This window comes from Choloepus didactylus, chromosome 2 (genome assembly GCF_015220235.1).
Source record: "Choloepus didactylus isolate mChoDid1 chromosome 2, mChoDid1.pri, whole genome shotgun sequence".
Lineage (NCBI taxonomy): Eukaryota > Metazoa > Chordata > Mammalia > Pilosa > Megalonychidae > Choloepus > Choloepus didactylus.
Window position 1 is genome coordinate 118,931,358 of NC_051308.1, and position 18,837 is coordinate 118,950,194.

General features: G+C 40.5%; 1 long non-coding RNA gene across 1 annotated transcript; it reads right to left on the reverse strand.

Moving 5' to 3' along the window:
* Nucleotides 1-516: 516 nt before the first annotated feature.
* LOC119526792 lies at nt 517-14,988 on the reverse strand. Its single transcript, XR_005215260.1, has 3 exons — nt 14,524-14,988; nt 4,614-4,805; nt 517-1,730 (listed from the first exon to the last, which is right to left on the reverse strand). It is a non-coding gene; the product is annotated as an uncharacterized LOC119526792 (long non-coding RNA).
* Between the last annotated feature and the right edge of the window lie 3,849 nt (nt 14,989-18,837).

Consider the following 18,837-nt stretch of genomic DNA (forward strand, 5'->3'; position numbering starts at 1 on the left):
GTAATGAATATATTTCATTGTAGAACTAAAATAAAAACCGAAGTGGAGAGCAGGTGAGCAGATAGTCCATAAATGGTGTGTTTTTAAGAAGGTAGAATTAATACCGTAATAAGTGGCAAGTAAAAATAGAAGAAACAAGACAATTGAATATGATCATTGTTCATCAAGGGTTAGAAATCTGAAGTGGAAAGATATATTTTAAAAATGACAAACCAAATACAAGATATTTGAGGAGTTAATATATTTTATTGTAGTGATAAACAATAGCTATACAATCCTTCCTCAGTAATAACACAGAATAATCATACACACAGAGAAAAGAAATAGCATGGAGAAATACAGTAAATGCAATCTAGTGTATATGGTAAATATAGTCCGCAGCATATGAAATTTGAAAATAAATCTAAATAGAAATATTTATGTTAATGTGTATCCATATGATAATATATATCTACAGCATATGAGATTTGAACATAAATATAAATAGAAATAATATTTATGTTAATGTGTCTCCATATGAACCAAAAATGATGATGATAATGGATTGGAAGATACTGAAAAAAAATTCATGAACTTTTGTGATAGTGAAAGAAATGTAATGGTAGGGATAAGAGAGGGAAAGCTGTTTTTTACAGCAGAGTAACAGCAAATAGATGCATAAAAGAGTGAATAAATTAGAAAATTTCCCATATACAAACACAAACAGTAATTGTCAAGGAGTAGGGATGACCAATAGATGCTGAGAAGTTTAGAGGAATATTATAGAACAGGATATTCAATATTCTCAAAATACCTCTCTCCAGATTACTTTATAAAGGAAATAATGAATCTTTACAATGAGACTCCTGATAGACCCCTCCTTACCTGAGTGACCAGTTCTAAGATCACAATGATGATTGTGATAAAACTGGATAGTCATCCTTCTAATAGGATGCACTAGAAGGCACATAAACTTTTGGTAATCTTTTGAGTAATCTTGCTAAAATGTGAATCTGAATTAGGCATGAGCAAAATAATCAAGCAATTTCAGAATGTAGAACATTGCACAAGAAACCTGACCTGGCCTCTTCAAAAAAGTCAACATCACCATGAACAACAGCAAAATTGTGTGGCCACACTTTTGGTTCAAAAGTACTAAGAGTCAATCCTGTGCTTTTGAACCAAAAATACATCCACACCTTTTTGTTGTAGTTGTTTGGGGAGTTGGCTGTTTGAATAGGACAGGTAGGTTGTCTTCTTGAACGGAATAGATTCTATAGTTGTCTAATGATTTCCTCCTGATTAAATTCAGTTTACAAATTTTGAGCAAGACCACTGCACTCTTAATGCTGTGTGCCTCCAAGCAAATCTCATCTGCTGTCAAAGAATGTCCAGTTTGATCTGGTGTTTCTCCTCCTACTCCTTAATCCAGTGATAAACAGATTTGGGGTGGAAGGAGCAAGGATTAAGGCCTCTCCTATGTGTCTGTTGAACTTGGCATTGGTCCACCTAGGTATTTGTCACATTTAAAGATGGAAGGAGGGTGATGTTTCTAGTTGATATAGTCTTCTGGTGTCAAAATATGGAGAGGTTTATAGTTCTGAAATGGATTCCTGGTGAGGAATGGCTCCAAGGGTCTGTTTGGGATTTAACTTTTGTTGCTGTTTTATACTTTTTTCATGGGTAGAGAAGCTTTTATTAAAAATCAAGTTTCATATAAATTTGTAGTGTCATCCAGCAGTACTTAGTACCTAAGACAGAAAAGAAAAAAAATCAAATGACAGTCTTTGTCAAGTCGTGCTGATAGCTGAGCATGGAGTGATTGATAAATTGAGATAGAGGCCTGGAGCCCACCAAGTTCCTATTGAACCTATGAGCCTGAACGGGTGAACTGCATGCAGTTTGGATAAAGGGTTACTGATATGCACAGATCAAAGGAAACACCTCCCTTAGTTACAATCCAGACTGTGGAGTAGGACAGAGTGCCGCTCACTCCATACCAGAAGCTAGTGATGCTCCTTCTTCTCATTGCTTGGCCTCAGTGCTACAGAGGCCAAGTCCTATTCCTACCATCCTTTCCTCAGCTGCCAGTTTGTGCTCCTCCCTCCCCTTTGTCTATCGCAAAGTCAAGGCTTTTCACCAGCCAGCAATGAGAGGGTTGATTAAGCCTCAACCATGAAAATTCAGAAAGGAACTGCTAGAGTACACATTGCCAGGAAACAGATCTTCCTTGACTTTAAATGCTCATTCCTTTTAGGAAAAAGAGGAAAGGGGACTCTGGGAGGAGCCCCAGACTGTGAAAGACAGATGCCCATCCAAGTCCAGTTCCACCTTTCACAGGTGAGGAGACTGGTGCCAATGGGCTAAGGAAGAAAAACATGACCTGTTACTGACAACCTTGGCCTAGAAGCCAGGCCTCAGGCTCCTTCCATGTGTGGGGTGGGGGAGGGAGAGGAAAGGCTCCAATCTAGAGTCACCAACAGACATGAGAGGAGACGGGTCACCTTGGCTAGGACAGGACCCACACTTTACAGAAGAAATGCTGTACCTGTTCTCCCAAAGAGTCTCAGGAAATAAAGGAAAGGGCAGAAAGACAAAAGAGATTAGCAAAGAGAGCAGAATGCTTAATGGTGGCCAAATTCATCTTCCTCGTTCCCCTCAGGCTGAATTCATAGCAGTTTACACCTAGGGGCATGTCTAGAAATACTCTCAGAGTCTAAAAAAACAGGTTTGAAGTGAAAGCATGAGTTTTGGTTAGGCTAGATCCTTTTTCTTTATTTTTTTTCCCCAAATTAGTCCTTAGGAAAAATTGTCTTAGGATATTTCATTCCAGTGTAAAATATGATATAAAGTAGCATTAAGATACAGTCTTTTCCTAAGTTTCATTTTATTTACTATTATATTCTCTTTAGTTGAAAGAGGCTTAAAGGTTCTTTGGGGGAATTGTAATTAAGACAGAAATTGATAAAGTAAATGTTTGAAAATATGGTACATACCCTTTAAAAGGCTATGAAATCAATGAATTTGTATGGGAATCTCAGATTGCATTATGAAAGCATAAAGAAAATATTACATTCCATTGCACATAAGCACAGGTATGATTTTCTCTACAGTAGGTGCCAATGTAATATTTATTTCTTACTTTATCTTGTATTGAAAAGTTGGAGAAACTCTGCTCCAAATAGGAAGATTATGTGTCTACCTCATCCACCTAACTCCTTTGCTTCCCTCTATTTTCTAGGTTATACAAACTGTATTCTTGAAAGAAGAACAAAAATACATCTATAGCTGATATTTTGCTTATCTATGAGGCAGCCACAAACTTTGCATCTTGCTAGGCTGATTACCTGAGATCCTAGAAGTCCAAAGTCTCTTCTCATTTCTAGCTGCCATAACAATTGCATGAGGAGGTTTCTAAACATTCTGATGTTCAAACCCCACCTCAGACCATTTAAATCTTAATGTCAAGGAGTGGGTTCAAGGTTTTCACCAGACATTTTTTACATGGTCTCATGATTTAGAGGTAGTCTCTGGACCAGCCTTATTTCTCTTTGGTTTTCCCCATCTCTTCTCCCCTGGGCTTCTCCACAGGCCATAAAAATTTTACTCTTCTTTCTGACAATCTCAGATACCTTCTCCTTTCTCATTGGCATTTGTCCAAGGGAAATATAGTTCTAATATCCTTGTTTATCTCCGAGTCTTCATGAAGGTGGCTCCTTTACCCCTTTTCAAAAAATTAATTCACTACCATGTTCTCTTATATTCTTTGACCTCAATATTCAACCAACTTGCATTGTTCTGGACACTTCACTGGGTATCTATAAGTGATAATGTGAGGTTAAAGTAGAGAGGTCAGAGGTCTAAGAAAACTCATGCTCTCAGCCTTTTAGAAATCTTGCTTCTGCATCTATTTGTGGACCAATGTCCCTTTAGGCTGACATCCAAAGTCCTCCTGCTAACACCATCTCAGATGTGGCCATCAGAAATGCAAGTGTTAAATGGACCATGCGGAATAGCACAGGCCTGCACCTCTGGGAATGATGAGAAACCTGCCTCCAAGTGCGTACGGGAACTCTGGCTGAGATCCAAGTTCTAGATTACATTTTGTAAAGGGGGCTTTTCCTCCTCAGATTTCACACCTCTATTTCAAAGGTACAGTTGAGGGTTAAGATTTGTCCTGGATCAGATCAAAAGAAGACCAAAGTGTATGATTTAGGTGCAAGGGATTTATGAAGACAGTGCTTCTAGGAAAAAGGCAATGAAGTTTGGGAGCAGGAAAGGAAAGGCAAAGAATTACGTGATTTGGTAAAGTATTAAGGTTTTAGGGGCTTACAAGATGCTCCCATCATGATGATGATGGTGATACTGGGATTTCTGTGTGATTGTGAGGCACGGTGAGAGGGCAGCAGATGCAGGAGCAAAGTAGAGCTCAGAAAGCAAACAGCAGATGGAGGTGGTCAGGTGTGGCACTAGCCAAGTACGAACTTCATAGGAAACAGAGCCAAGGACTTTACAGAAGTAATATCATCACTTGGGGAGAATAAGGAAGTAAAAAGATAGTGGGAGAATGAGCTATAATCCCATATAAAAAACAGTAAGGTAAAACTATGCTAATAAAGCATAAATGTGATTACCTCTATGCCTGAATTTGAAGGCCTGGGACTCTGCTTGCTAATTTCCACTTGCGGACCCACAACTCTCTTCACTTGATCTTCTGTTTCAAGTTAGTGGTAATGTCAACATGGCCAGTGACTTTGACGCCCAGGATTTGTTGGCTGCTGAGCTCTCAAAAGAATCACCCTCCAGCTTTGGACAGGCTTTCATTCCTATGGAAGCATCAAAACCCAGTTATGAAAAATAAAACCACAGCCAAACGGTTTCCATTGTTATTTATAATCTTACTGTGAAATATTCTTCCATCTAAGAGGGGAATCAAAGAACATAAGTGGTTGGGAACAAGAAAGGCCACCTAGAAATTCCAGGGGTGAGGCAAAGCTAGTAGAGACTTGTCGCTGTTTTCTGTTTTGTTAATCTCTGTTCCATTAAACAGTACTGGTCTGATTGCCAAGAGGAAACAGGCTACCAATATTGAATAAAAGTCGAATTACTAAAAACAAATAATTCCTAGGTGGTGAAGGCAAATGCAAGATCACTCGATGTTGACTGTGCTATTAGGAATGGATAAACTGGACAGAAATGAAGCAAAATCAAAAATTGAAGGAAAACTCCAAGTAAAAAGGACCACTGAAGACTAGAATTGGGGAATTTAGACTACTTGCATAAATATATGATACATGCCATACATACATGCTCAATATAATATACATTTTAAATATGTATCATTTATATGACATAAATTACATAAAAATACAGTGCATATATGTGTATATGTAATTCAGAATATTTTTAAGGAGGATTTCAGAGATAATGAGTGTGACATTCTAATCCTGTTGGAATTGGAGAAAATATAGAAGTACAGGAAGAACAATAGAATGGGTGACTTGTTAGGGACCAGGGAGAAATCACAGGGTGGAGAAGTATGAGAATAAAACTAAATGACCACAACTACCTGATCTGCAAATCCTGGCATGGGACTGATTTCAGGATCTGTCCTACGTAGGAAGTGGGGAGGAACATGAGTGACCTAGCTGGTGGACCTGAGTCTTGGCTGGTGTTGTGGAAATCAAGAAGGAAAGGAGGGGCAAAACGAAGAGGAGACATCATCAAATGCTTAAAATTAAAGTGACACTTGTGAGGAGCACAGAATTTCCCTGATACTGAGCGGTTTTCTATGAGCACATTCCATGGGGCAAGACCAGTGCTTGTGATGAACTTGTTTGATCCTTACCACCACATTGTAACATGTGTCTTTCCCTCATTTCAGAGTACAGCATATCCTTGTACAGTTGAGCACCTAGTAATTGATGCATCCTAGATAAAATAGATGTGCTGTGTTGAAAGCTCAGTTTTAAGAATATTGTGAAAAAGCAGATCCTGATGGCAGTAAAACTGAAGGCATGGCCAATGCAAATGTGTGGAGCTGACTAATGCAGTTATTTAAAATAAGTTGCTTTACGCACTTTATGAAAGTATCTTTTTTAAAAATACGGGATTGGGGATGAACAGTGAACACAAAAAAGCTTCATGTATCAGGAGACTGGATTGTGAGGCCAGGATTCACACAATTACACAATGTGTGCCTAAGAGAGAGGAGGAAGACAAGTGACAAAAGCAGCCTTCTGAGAAGGTTGTAAAAACTAAATTAACTCTGATGTGATAATGCTTGTGAAGTCAATGTTAAAGGACCTGAAAAAAATACAAGGGTTATATATTACATATTCATAGGCTGTACTGAGTATTTCTGATTTAATTAGGCACTCTTAACGTTTGCTTAAGTCTCCTAACAAACAGGAATTGGACGTTATTTTCCTGGCTTCACAGATGAGGGAATTGAGATGGAAGTACCTAAAAACATGAGTAACTTGGCCAACGGAAAAAAATGGTAAAGTGGCCAACCCAGGACCTGGGACAGAGCTGATCCTAAATCCCAAGAGCCTGCTAACTTCACAGTTTTACAGCACCATGGGTTTCAACCAGACCTTAAGAGAGCATGGGAAATGTCCCAATCTTTCTTCCACCCAGATCACTTTGATGACAGACAGGATGACTAAAGACTCCTATTCCCCTTTTCTACCTTGAAAAGGTGGCCGTTGGTTTCCAGAGTCAACATTGGCTCTGAAGCTCCAAATGTTGGAGAAAAGGCTGAACCTAGGTGTATAATCATTGCTAATCCACTGGTGATCCAGCTGCAGTTGGAGCCAATTGTTCACCCAGGGGCTTGGCATCAGCTGCAGTTGCAAAGCTTGCACATCTGACATGTAATTGCTCCAGTCTCCTATCATAGGTCCTGGGTAACAGGCATCCCAACTGGGAGCTAAAAGCAGAAGAGGGTGTGTGATGATCAACCTAGGTTCTTTCTCTAGATAAATACTTTCCATAACACCCTTCTTAGTGTCCCTCAATATCCCTTCCTGACAGTACCCTGATCCAGGTGATCTTGGCAACAAACATACAGTCCTTAACTGCGTGAAGATGTTACCTTTCATGTGGTTCCTGGGGAAACAGGTGAATGGTGGCCAAGGCTGGAATATGCCTGAATAGAAAATCACCTTCTTAAAAGTGGAGGCCCTTGGATTTGCAGATGACAACACACCAATTGTTCTGTTGTTATGAATCCCAGGCTACTATTCTAGAGAGAATGTTCTAGACAGGCTGCAGGGGATGGGAGGGAAGGATTGTTGATCTCTACCTAGAGGAGTGAAAGAAAAGGGGAAGAAGCTGGAGCTCCAGGCTTCTGGATGATACTTCGAAAACTGAGTTGTGAATCTCTAGACTCAGAACCACATTATATGAATTTTCAGGGTATTGGAGCCTTTTGAATGTATTCTTTTGGGGAACTTGTATCCATTCCTCCACCTACCCAAACAGATACTTTCCTTTGCCACATTGTGTTCACTAGCAGCTATAATAATGCAGTATGGATCTGAGCTCCTTATTGGATCCTTAGGGGCCAGAGGTGTTTCGGAAGTCAAACCTTTGGTTTATTGCACAGGTAACCCTAGGCATAATCCCTACATGACAAAACCCTCCGGGGATGTATGGAATAGTGCCCCATAATCAAACATATTTGTATGTCTACAGAGAAATAAACGCACGCTCTCTCAGAAAGTAGAATAAAGAAAGATTTCAAATAGCCTCACATCACTTCTGGTCAGGCTCAAAGGGAGACTGGCTCCAAGGGAGCATACCCTGTTGGTATAGGGTGCTTCTCTCTCCTCTCCCCCACGCCTCCCATTCTCATTAAGGCTTGTTCAGTGTTCTCTTAGAATGGTCGATTATGTATCTGTTACAGCTTCATGCGGCTGCCAGGAACTTATGGCAGACTCTTACCATTGACGCCTGGTATAATGCAATCTTCTAACTCCTTTCTCAGCTCCTGCCCTCTCACACTATCAAATGTCTCACCAGTCTCATTACCCAAAGGTCTTGTTCTTACCATGTTGGTCTGCTGTTTGTGAAAGTTCACCTATAACTGCTTATTACACAAATCTAAATTCTTCACGTTTCCTTTATAGTTGTGATAAATTCTATCCCCATTTTCTTTATCTAATTAATTTCTCCTGACTCCTGTATACAAATCCTCCCCTGTAATTGCTACATCATGTGCTTTCTAGCTAACCGATCTTTGTATGGACACTCTACTCTAGGCCTGCTGTGCCCTTCATATTTCCTCAAGAGACAGTTTACTAATTCTTTTCCTCAATAATTTAGTACCATTTGTAAACTTTTATGATAATTCATATTGAGCTGAACAGTAAAATATCTGAAAGAACAAAGCTGTATGGTGAAGAATTTGCCAAACATTTAATGGATGACCTTAAAATCTGAAGCACAGAGAGGGGCAACTAATGCAAGAATTCTTTTCTAGGCATCCAAGGCACATCAGGCAGTTTCTGCTCAAAGGCCGGGTGAGGGGAGCTCACTCTCCCACAAGCAGCCACTGTGCCATTAGACACCTCTGGTGGCCAGGAGTGGACCTGTTCACATGGCCAATACCTGTTAACCTGTACTCTTTACACATTGTTCTTTATTCAGTCCAGGAGTGTCACCAAATGAATCTGTCTCCCTCTCTCTTAAGTCCTTCAAATATTTGATGCTTGGTCTCATCCTATATGATCTTTTATTCTCCAGTCTTAATCTCATTTTCTTCAGCTCTTTAAATAGTGGTTGCCCCCTCACCAATTCTGGGGCAATCTTCAATGCATTCCCCATTAAAAATGAGATGCCCCTCTGCTAACAGTTCTCCAGGGAGATTGATCTTGTCTTCCATTAAAAACTAATGCAGAGGCAGAGAGGAAGAAGATGGAGGGATAGAGAGGAGTGGAAGCTGGTTAGTCCCCCTGAAACAACTAATAAACAACCAGGAATAAATAGTGAATAATCTGGAATAACTGGGGGGGGGGGGGGGAGACAAATGTGACCATCCACTCATCATACACGAACCTGAATTGGGAGAAATGTCCAAGATGGCAGCAAAAAATCTGTAAGTAAAACCTGCGGACCCGAGCCAGGAACCCCTCATCCCACAATCCAAACTGCAAAGCCTCGTGGTGCTAGAGAGCAGCACTCTCCAAGCAAGTGAATACAGCTCAACTAAGCTCCATCTGGGGTTTTAATTAACAAATGAGTACTGCTTAATACAAGCTATGAATCCCCAACAAGCAGACAGAGGCTTTTGGTGACAAATGACCTTGGAGAGCCGGAGGACCTCTCTGGGAGAGAGAGGAAGCCCAGAGGACCAGTGCTCTCTCTGGCCAATGGGTGAACTGATGGGGGGCCGCAGACTGGCCCTGAAGTGGGCTTTCTGTTCCTTTTTTGGCTCAGTGGAGAAAGCCTCAGCCATTTTCAGTTCCCAGCACTCTGACACAGACAAGGGTAGAGATACCAGAGTCAGAGAGACTATTCAAATGCTAATGACCTCTCACTAGGGGGTGTATCTTCCCTAAGAGGAAGAAGTTGGTGTCAATCTATACTACCCACCTCCATTCAGAAGCAGACCCCAGAGCCTGGGGGAAAACAGTTATGGGCCACACCTCCTTACACCAGTCTAGAGCTACAGTGGAAAAGCACAGTGACTTGAGGCCTCATAGGGTACATCAATCTTCTAAGACACCCTCAGGGAAACTGGATACTATTTCCTCCTTCCAAGACCTGAGCCTGTTCTGGTCTGGGAAAACCTGATTACGGTAACCAAGGAAACCAGATGCCTGGACGGCAGAAAACTACAACCTACATTAAGAAAAATGAAGTTATGGCCCAAAGGAACAAACTTACACTTCAACCGAGATACAGGAATTTAAACAACTAATGCTGAATCAATTCAAAAAGTTTAGGGTAGATATGGCAAAAGAGATGAAGTGTATAATAAAAACACCGGGCATACATAAGGTAGAAATCAAAAGTTTGGAAAAACAATTGGCAGAATCTATGGAAAGGAAAGGTACAACACAAGAGATGAAAGACACAATGGAGACATACAACAGCAGATCTCAAGAGGCAGAAGAAAACACTCAGGAACTGGAGAACAAGGCACCTGAAAGCCTACACACAAAAGAAAAGGTAGAGAAAAGAATAAAAAAATATGATCAACGTCTCTGGGAATTGAATGACAACACGAAATGCAGGAATGTATGTGTCATGGGTGTCCCAGAAGGAGAAGAGAAGGGAAAAGGGGCAGAAGCAACAATAGAGGAAATAATCAATGAAAATTTCCCATCTCTTATGAAAGACATAAAATTACAGATCCAAGAAGCACAGCATACCCCAAACAGAATAGATCTGAATAGGCCTACACCAAGAAACTTAATAATCAGATTATCAAAAGTCAAAGATAAAGAGAATCCTGAAAGCTACAAGAGAAAAGCAATCTGTCACATACAAAGGAAGCTTGATAAGGCTATGTTTCTCAATAGAAACCATGGAGGCAAGAAGGAAGTGGTGTGATATATTTATGATACAGAAAGAGAAAAACCAGCAACCAAGATTCCTATATCCAGCAAAACTTTTCTTCACATATGAGGGAGAGCTTAACATATTCTCTGACAAACAGACAATGAGAGAATTTGTGAACAAGATACCTGCTCCACCAGAAACACTAAAGGGAGTAGTACAGACAGAAAGGAAAAGACAGGAGTGAGAAGTTTGGAACACAGTTTTGGGAGATAGTAGCACAGCAATGTAAGTACACTGAACAAAGATGACTGTGAGTATGGGTTGAAAGAGGAAGGTTAGGAGCATGTGGGACATCAGAAGGAAAGAGGAAACATAAAGACTGGGACTGTATAACTCAGTGAAACCTAGGGTGCGCAATGATTGTGATGAAAAGTACAAATATGTTTTTACATGAGGTAGAACAAATGAATGTCAGCATGACAAGGTGTTAAAAATGGGGTGGGCCAGAGGAGGAATACAACTGATGTAAACTAGAGACTATAGTTAACAGAAACATTTTATTATGCTTCCTTTAATATAACGAAGGCAATATACCAAAGCTAAATGCATATGGGGGGACATAGGGGAAGGGTATGGGACTCTTGGCATTGGTGATATTGTCTGACTCTTTATTTAGTTTAATGCTGTCTTTCCTTTTGTTGCTTTCTAGCTGTCGTGTTTTGTTCTTTTTTTCTCTCTTTATTTTTTCTTTTTCTTTTGCCTCTCTACCTTCTTTGACTCTTCATCTTCCTTTGTGGAAGAAATGGAGATGTCCTTATATGGTTAGTGGTGATGGTGGTGAATACATAAATACATGACTACGCAGGGAACCATTGATTGTTTACTTAGGATGGAATGTGTGGTGTGTGAACAAAACCATCTTTAAAAAAGTGGGTTGATGAAAAAACCTTGAGGGCACTATATTGAGTAAAATAAGACAGACACATAGGGACAAATATTTCTTGGTCTCACTGATATGAACTAATTATAATATGTAAACTCATAGCCATGAAATATAAGTTACCAGGATGTAGAATGAGGCTAAAGAATGGGGAGTGGTTGCTTATTATGAGCCAGAATGTTCAACTAGGGCAAACTTAAACGTTTGGAAATGGACAGAGGTGATGGTAGCATGTTGTGAGAATAACTAACATTGCTGAATGGTGTGTGAACGTGGTGGAAAGGGGAAGCTCAGAGTCACGTATATCACCAGAAGAAAGTTGAAGGTTGAAAGATGGGAATGTATAAAACAGTGAATCTTGTGGTGGACAGTGTCCATGATTAACTTTACAAATATTAGAAATCTCTCTCATGAAGTAGAACATATGTATGACACTATAACTAGAAGTTAATGATAGAGGGGCATATAGGAAAAAAATATGCCTATTGCCAACTGTATACTGCAGTTAGTATTTTAACAATCATCAACAGTAATAAATGTACTATACCAATACTATGAATCAATAATGGAGGGGGGGTGCTTATGGGTATGGGAGGATTTGAGTTTCCTTTTTTGTGTCTTTATATTTTTTCTGGAGTAATGAAAGTGTTCTAAAAATTGGAAAAAAAATTAATTGTGGTGATGGATGCACAGCTGTATGATGGTACCGTGGGCAATTAATTGTATACTTTTGATCTTTGGATAATTGTATGGTATGTGAACAATCTAAAAAAAAAAAAAAAAAGAAGCTATCCCAACCAGGAAAAAACAAAACAAAATTAAAAAAAACACAAAAAAACACAAATCTCATGCAGCTTCAGATAGATATGACTTCTAGCAGCTTTCTCTCACTCCTCCCTCCAATTAAAGGTGCAATGACTAACCACCCCCACCCCCACCCTTCTCAAAAATGCATGCAGGATAAGGAGAGGCTGAACTTGCATATAATTGTGCCTAAGAGTCTCCCCCGAGTACCTCTTTGTTGCTCAGATGTGGCCCGCCCTCTCTCTAACTGAGCCACCTCGACAGGTGAACTCACTGCCCTCCCCCCTACGTGGGACCCAACTTCCAGGGGTGTAAATCTCCCTGGCAATGCAGGATATGACTCCCGGGGATGAATCTTGACCTGGCTTCATGGGACTAAGAGTATCTTCTTGACCAAAAGGGGAATGCAAAATGAGACGAAATAGTTTCGGTGGCTGAGAGATTTCAAATGGAATGGAGAGGTCACTCTGGTGGACATTCTTATGCACTATATAGAAAACACCTCTTAGGTTTTAATGTATTGGAATGACTAGAAGTAAATACCTGAAACTACCAAACTCCAACCCAGCAGTCTGGACTCCTGAAGACGATTATATAATAATGTAGATTACAAGGGGTGACAGTGTGATTGTGAAAACCCTGTGGATCACACTCCCTTTATCTAGTGTATGGATGGATGAGTAGAAAAATGGGGATAAAAACTAAATGACAAATAGGGTGGGATGGGAGGGATGGTTTGGGTGTTCTTTTTTCACTTTTATTTTTTACTCTTATTCTGATTCTTTCTGATGTAAGGAAAATGTTCAGAAATAGATTGTGGTGATGAACGCATAACCATATGATCATATTGTGAACAGTTGATTGTATACCATGGATGATTGTATGGTATGGGAATATATTTCAATAAAACTGAATTTTAAAAAAATTTGATCTATAATTGATCTATTTTTAATTTGTATTTTCTATAATGAAGGTGATTTACTTTTGTCATAATAAAAAAACATCTTTTTATGAAAAAAAAAATTGAGGAAGATAACTCAAAAAAAAAAAAAAATGCATGCAGGGTTAGTTTTCCCTGCTCTAATCTTCTTCAGATGATTTTAAATTAAAGTCTAGGGTGGTTTTTAGTGTATCACTGTCTAATTTAATCATGTTGTTTTTAACCCTCAGTTCCCCTCTGCTGATATTTCTTAAAATTAAGTATTGAAGAGAATCTGCATTTGTAGGATAAAAGGGAAATATTTTATCAAAATTCTCATATACTCTACCAATTTTTTTATGTTGTGGGGAAGCCCCTAATAAAATAGCATGTGTTAATGTAGGTTGTTTTCAACTACCTAAATTTGTTGTTGTTGTTGTTGTTGTTGTTGTTCAAAGCAGATTTGTTTATAATAGCCCCAAACTGGAAACAACTCAGGTGTCCTTCACCCATACCATGAAATACTACTCAGCAGTAAAATGGAATGAACTATTCACACCCACAACAACTTGGATGAATCTCAGGAAATTAACGTGAAAACAGCCAATCTAAAAAGGCTACATACCGTATGATTCCATTTATACAGCATTTTTTTCATTTATATAACATACGTTAATTATGGACAGGGAGAACAGAGTAATGGTCGCCAAGGGTTAGGGATAGACAGCTGAACGTGGTTATAAAGGGAAAGCACGATGGAGCCCTGTGGAGATGAACTGTTGTATCTTGATGGTGGAGGTGGTTACGTGGATCTACACGTGTGACAGAATTGCATAGAGCTCTACACACATACAAACGAGTGCAGGTTAAAGTTTCCACAGATTTTCTCTGTCCTAGGCGGGAGCAGACTGCTTGCAGCACTGCTGAGGGTCATGGTCATGCACGGTACACACTAGTCACTTGTTACCATCAGGGACCCCAAAATCCAGGAGGGATATTTTTGTTATTTATACTTTCTATTCATTCATCTCAGCCCCTGTGCATAGGTGAATTGGATTCTCCTGGCTCATTTTACATGCTCTTCTGGAGGGGCCAAGCCATATCACACACCCCTCCCTTCTGAGATGGGTGCCTGAGAATTTCCCACAGTCCTTGGGGGAGCCCCAGTCCTGCCTGTGGGTGTTTATGAGACAGAGCTCTGCAGCTTTGCAAGGCCTCCATAGAGTCAAGTTAGAGGCCTCCCTGGGACTCTGAGGGAGAGAAGGAAACCCCTGGGGGCTGGGAGTAGTGAAAAGAGCTATGGGGTTTCCAGCCCTTTTGATATTTCTATAGAGAGCCTCAGGGATCTACCATGGTCATCCATTTTTACCTGGGATCCTGTGATTCTTGTTCTTCTTCATCCCCCTCATCTTCAAAATTTTCTGCATACAAATTCAGAAAAGTCCAGAAGGACATTAATAGTTCTCATTTTGCCCTTTACAAATGCAACATCTTATGTGGGCATGGAGACCTAAGTTATCCTGGAGGAGTTCAGAATCCAGTGAGAGACTACTGAAATTCTCATATTTTATCTTTACAGGAATGGCCTGGCATGAATTTCTGATCCAACTGGCAAGGTGTCCCTGATCTCACCATCATGGCATCCTCTGTGTGAAATTGGGCAAAGGTAAAAAATACGTGCTGTGCATCATCTCACAGGATATTTGTCCACTTTCCTCTGGACTTCTCCAGCTTCTGCATCCTGCCCCAAGGCTGGCCATAGAGCTCAGTGGATCTATCCCAACACAGCCCTTATGCAGAATGTACTTCTTTTTTAAGGAGAGGTCTAACAGCCCTGTCCTACTTCTGTCGATACATCCAAGAACTTCATAGGGATTTACAGGTTGGCACCTGCTGTTTAATCAGGAGTGATTCTTCCTGTGTAATATGTTCCTTTATAGACCACGATTGACCACCAGTTCTACTTTATGAAGTCTCTAAACCTGCTCCTACAGTGAGAGTTTCCTCTCTTCTTGAAATGAATTCATGGATATTAACTCATTTGATTGCTGCAGAAACCATGCAACACAATATTGGAGCCATTTTACAGATGAGGAAACACAAATCCAGGATGGAAGGATCAATAGCTCACATTTAATAAATGCAATGCTCAGGCTAGAGGATGAGAAATTTTCCCGTTAGTAGAAGGCTCTATTTGCTCAAACCAGATGCCTGCTCTCACATCCAACTTTCTGCCCACGGACACTGGAGAGGTGCTGCCATCTGCTCTAAAGTCCAAGTTCCATTGGTGATGAAGGAAACATTTTTAATCCTATGACCTCCACCCCAGTGGGTTTCTCATCTCCTCCTGCCAAGGCAGACATGATTCTGTCATGGTCCCAAATGTGGAGTAAAATGCAGGATTGCAGGTACAAATATCTCTTATGGAGGTGCTGGGGTATGGAGTCTTCTGTGAGTCTAGGAAGGTAGAGCAGCTCAGTGGTAGAAGAGCCTGGGCCAGTGTACATATGCTGAGTTTATAGGCAAGGTACTCTGCCATCTCATGTCCCTCAACCAGTTGCTCCAGGAAGCTCTGCGTCTGGTATTTGTCAGGGTCACTGTGGGTGATGAGGTCTTCGAAGTGCTGATTGAGCAGGAAAGATGCCTGCCTCCGTTCCTCTACTTTCTTCCATAACTGTGTTATCTCTTGTGCCTGATCATGCATTAGAAATTCGAATCTCCTAAGGTGGAATGAGAGTAAATTTAAGAGTGGAAATGAGTGAGTGAAATGTTATAAGGGCTTTCATAGAGATTCCTATGTGTATATCCCCAGCAGCCCTCAAGCAGAATTCTGATCCATGTTTGCTGACCTATACATATATTTTTTGCACCCATCTATTTTGTACATACCCTTGCAGCATCGTACGCTGCCACAAGTTTGTGCCGTCAAGTCCTCTTCCTCTCAATATTGTCACATAATATGAAATTTTATCTAGTTAATTTTTCTGCTATGAAATACCCGCCATAATTGAAGATCAACCTTATGGAAGAGAGAAATGCATCTCACTATGATTTTTAACCCCACAGGAGAGGACAAGTGGTTTGTGAGAGGGCAAGAAATCCCTGAGATTAGTTAGGGCCCACTGCCCCTATGTACACCACAAAGAGATAAGACAAATGGGTATGCAGCTGATGTCATCATGGATGACTGACTGAAATTGGTACAATCAGTAGAATGGTTCATCCTTGCGTCTGGAAACATTGAACTCTTTGTCTACATTTTCAGGGACCATCCCCACATTATACCTACCAGCTAATGATCATTATTACCTGGGAACAGGTAGTCCTTGTATTTCTTCATCCTTCTTAACTTCATGTTTTTCTGTTAAGAAATGCAGAAACCTCCAGTCAGACATTAATTGTTCTCCCTTCAGCCATTAGCAACATAGTTCTAAGTGGGCATGGAGAATTAAGTTATCTATGAGAGTTGAGGATACACTCAGAGAGTTTGCTATGAAAGTCTCAAATTCCTCCCTCTGGCATTCATTGATTCCAACAGCCTGTATTGACTAGGCAGTGCCAGGGGGTCACAGAAGTTTCTGGAGATGCAGGAAGAGTGCAAAGCTCCCTGACTCACCAGATGGCTGTGCTTAAAACACATTTCTACAGCCTGATGAAAACTAAGAGGGGATAAAGAGCCTGCTGCCAAAGATAACTCTCATCCTAGACAAAGGTGGTAAGGACAGGGAATATGGCAACTACCTAGAGACCAGTTGACAGTTTGTTTTCTATAATGGAAATACGCACTGACCTCAGTCAAAGAACAGACTTCCTGCTCATCAAACATGAAGGTGATGCTGCTGGGATGTTGGTGAATGTCAGGAAGATCATAGCAATGAAAATCAGTCAAATAGTGTTCATTGCTTGTGTGCGGTTCATTTTCATTCATTCCATCCTCTTCTTGCTGCTCCCTAATAAGCCTGGTGGCGTATGGTCAAGAGACCATTAAATCAAGGACTACAAATCACACTTTGCCAACTGGCCCTGAATGGAAGCCTAAGGGAGGGTCATAGAAAGAAAAGTGGCCATAAAGACATAGAGGAAAAGGAAAAGAATCCTAAAACTGGGGCTGACTGTGTCAGCTGTGGGGCAGGAGAGAGAGCAATAGCTGGCAGTCAGTGCACTGACCGTGCTAGCATGCTGATGAGAAACAGACTCAATATCTATTCATGGATGCTGGAGTCATGAGACACAGCACACACAGGAAACCTTAAGAGTGACTTTAAAACTAGTGCATAAGTTTTTGTTTAATTATGTACGTGATCACCCAGTGAATACATTTTCCTGAGACCTTGTAAATTTCCAGTGAACTGTGCCTTATAAGTCTCTTTCATTCAATATTGTGAAATGATATGAATTTGTTCCCTAGTTTCTGGTTTCTAGTTCCTTTTCTGCTACAAGCTAGGGTCGCAATACATCTCTTCCTAGTATTATTGAAAGAGGTGAGAAGTGATTCCTAGAGTTCAAGAAATTTCTGAGATATTGTAGTTCACCTAGTGTCAGACTGATTCTGGGCTAGTATACTTGAGAAATTAACAGGACACATAAGCCAAAAGACAATCATCTTAGAAAACAGATAAGGTTCTTAATATGGATACTTCATAGTTGGGAGAAATGATGAAATAGATAAAATCATCTAGTTCTGTTTTTCCTGGACCTAAGGTCTCTAGAAGACACCATTACCTAGGCAGACTGTGATTATCAGCATTACCTGGGAGCCACTGATTCTTGTCCTTTTTCATCCTCATGATCGCTCTGATGGTCTGCAAATCAATTTGGACAGGGACAGTCTCATTAGGCAATTCCCTCTTCACTCATTGAAAACCCAGGACCATATCAAAATACTGGAATATAAGTATTCTTTGCATGACAGCAGCAAATGTTGAGAGGAATATTCTAGGAGGTATCAGGTTTTATCTTGTGGGACATGGACAGGTTTGCTTTTGTCAACTACAGGGCAGATAGTTCGTGATCAACATCAAAAAATCCTCTGCCCTGACTCTGGGGAAATGTAAACATCTTTTTCCTCAATGATTATGAGGAAATTGCATAGCTGCTTTCTTGAAGTGTGGACGGTAGATTCAGCCTTTGCCACGAGATACTCTGGTTGTTCATAGTTTAGATAAGAATATACACCAACACTAAACCCATGGACCCAATCTGTAACTCTTCAAATTGGAAATAACATTTTGTACTACATAGTGGATAGGATCCTTGGCCGTTCATGGGTATGTGTGTGCCGAAAGCCAAAGGCTGCTGCCATGGACCATGCACGTGTCATGCATCTGGCACTCATGACTTCTTTGGAAGGACAAACCAACTTAGAAAAGAGACAGACTGGGACTCAGAGCTGAGGAAAAATGTAATCAACATGTCCCAAAATTAGAGTCAAGAATGCTGACCTCAACAGGAGTATGTGCTCAAGAGACACTGTTCAGGGATGAATAGTCACAAGAATATTTGAGGATATTCAAGATGTCCTCTTAAAGAGGGAGCTCTTGCAGTCACATGTGTGCATGTCTTGCAGTGGTGCCTGTGATTTTTCTTGATCCCTTCATTCTTACCACTCTGCCCGGCCAGTTTCCTCTACCCTTCACTAACCAGAGAAGGGCTGGGTGAGAGACGTGGTGAAAGAACAGGAAGA